Source organism: Portunus trituberculatus, chromosome 49, assembly GCF_017591435.1.
Source record: "Portunus trituberculatus isolate SZX2019 chromosome 49, ASM1759143v1, whole genome shotgun sequence".
Lineage (NCBI taxonomy): Eukaryota > Metazoa > Arthropoda > Malacostraca > Decapoda > Portunidae > Portunus > Portunus trituberculatus.
In genome coordinates, this window is record NC_059303.1 from 12,025,360 (window position 1) to 12,027,859 (window position 2,500).

A 2,500-nucleotide genomic window follows, 5' to 3' on the forward strand; every position below is an offset into this window, starting at 1 on the left:
GAGTCCCGGGAAGCGGCAAGGCTTAGTCCCGAAGATCGGTCTATGAGCTCTTAGCTCGCTGTGTAATGGGGAAGACTGGCTGGGTGACCGTGGTGAATTACACACACACACACACACACACACACACACACACACACACACACACACACACACACACACACACACACACACACACACACACACACACACACACACATATATAAGTTACGATAAAAACTCATCGAAAAGAATTCATAACAGCAAACGATCAGTTTGGTATACCTTTCTAATACTTTATTTATGGTTCATGGGCATTGTTGAAGGTAATACATACCGTACGATAATGTGCAGCAGTATTCAGCCGAAAATCTCAAGGTTAAGACAGTAGTAATCCCCGGCACGCCCTCACGCCCTCACACTCTCACCACGCCCTGCCATTGACCATCACTCCAGCTACTCGTAGTACACACTGCTCGTAAAGATGGAAGCTTGAATTGCGCACTTGTCCTCAAATCCTTCCTTGTATAACACAGCCGTGCGTCAGGCAGGGCTGGACACCTCATCGTTAATGCTATCACCCCACCCACACAACTTACTCGTCATTACCACCATCATCAGCATCAGCATCATCACTACGCTCTTTTTTCTTCTTCTTCTGAATAGCAATATAATATGTGCTCTCTTTCCCTTACAAAGGATACTTCAGGTATCAAAGAATACATAGAATTTAATACAGTCGTCATCATCATCACTGTTATCATAGACCTTAACAGTTTCAACGCAGGTCAGACACTCATATAACAGTCTCAGCAGCCCCACTTCACTACCTCCTGCCACCAGTCTACTGACTCCTTCCTTGCTGCTCACTCACTCTGCCCTGTGTCGTGTATTACTTCCTCGCCTCGTCACGTGTGTTGCGTAACATTCACTACGGTTGGTCGCCTGCCAGTCTTCCCCATTACGGAGCGAGCTCAGAGCTCATAGACCGATCTTCGAGACCGATCTTCGGGTAGGACTGAGATCACAACACACTCCACACACCGGGAAAGCGAGGCCACAACCACTCGTGTTACATCACATCTATTTACTGCTAGATGAACAGGGACTACACATTAAGAGTCTTGCACATTTGCCTCGCCGCTTCCCGGGACTCGAACCCGGGCCCTCTTGATGGTGAGTCGAGGATGCTAACCACTACACTACGCGGTGTGCATATTTGATTGCTTTAATCGATCCAAGTTGTAGCTCGAGTATTATTATTATTATTATTATTATTATTATTATTATTATTATTATTATTATTATCGTTATAAATATTATTGTTAGACTGTATAGTATCAAGTTTTGGTATAATCTTTTCTGTTTCAATTTGTCTTTTATCTTTTTTTTTTTTTTTAGGTTGCTACTGTTCCTCCTTCTCCTCCTTCTTTTCCTCCCCCTCCTTTTCCTCCTCCTCCCCCTCCTTTTCCTCCTCCTCCTCCTCCTCCTCCTCCTCCTCCTCCTCCTCCTCCTCCTCCTCCTCCTCCTCCTCCATTTCCTCGTTCTCATGCAGGTGCCAACAATTATGTTAGAAATATTGCCAACGAAAACGAGGTAAAGTTACTAGTTCATGTATAGAAGTCATGGAAAATATGATATTCCTTGCTGGATAAAACAAAAAAGACTAAGAAAGATTAAGAAAAAAAAAAAAAATCAATAACGCGTCAGAACAAAATCAAATGGCATCCGAAACATTCAGGAACGATGACGAAATGATCTAGAAAAAATGGGAAGAAAATGAAAATGGTACGGAATGAGGAACTTTATTAATTTGAAAGTTGTGGAGGTGGCGGGTCGGTCCCCCCCTGGATGACCCAATAAAGGGGCCCATTGTGATATTACCTCAGGGATGCGCACCTTCTTTTAGGCCCAGGCCGTGCTTCCCTCGGGACTATTGCTTCCATGTCCTTGTTAATACTGCCATTATTATTATTATTATTATTATTATTATTATTATTATTATTATTATTATTATTATTATTATTAAACTTATTGTTATTATTATTGTGGTTGTTATTATCATTTTAGCTGTCTCTTTTTATTGTTAGTAGTATTAATAGTGATGGTGGTGTGATAGTAGTAGTAGTAGTAGTAGTAGTAGTAGTTGTTGTTGTTGCTGTCATTGTTGTAGTAGCAGCAGCAACAACAAGAGCAGCAGTAGTAGTGGTTGTGGAAGTAGACAGTAATAAAGTTGATGGTAGTAGTGGTAGTAGTAGTAGTAGTGGTGGTAGTAGTAGTGGGCCTTTTTCTAACTAAGTGGGCCTTTTTCTAACTTTCTTTTGTTTTTGCCCTTGGCTGACCCTCTTCCCTACGTAAAAAAAAAAAAAGTAGTAGTAGTAGTAGTAGTAGTAGTAGTAACAGCATCAGCAGCAGTAATAGTAGCAAAAGCAGTAATCATAATAATAGTAAAGGTAGTGATAGTGACAGTTGTGATGGCAGCGAATTATCCGAATATATACAACAATCCACATAAATAACAAAT

General features: G+C 41.3%; 1 protein-coding gene across 5 annotated transcripts in view; it reads right to left on the minus strand.

The window, feature by feature from the left end:
• The window catches only part of LOC123499156 (homeobox protein abdominal-B-like), a 237,806-nt gene that overhangs the window by 79,286 nt on the left and 156,020 nt on the right, over positions 1-2,500 (minus strand). The window lies entirely within an intron of this gene.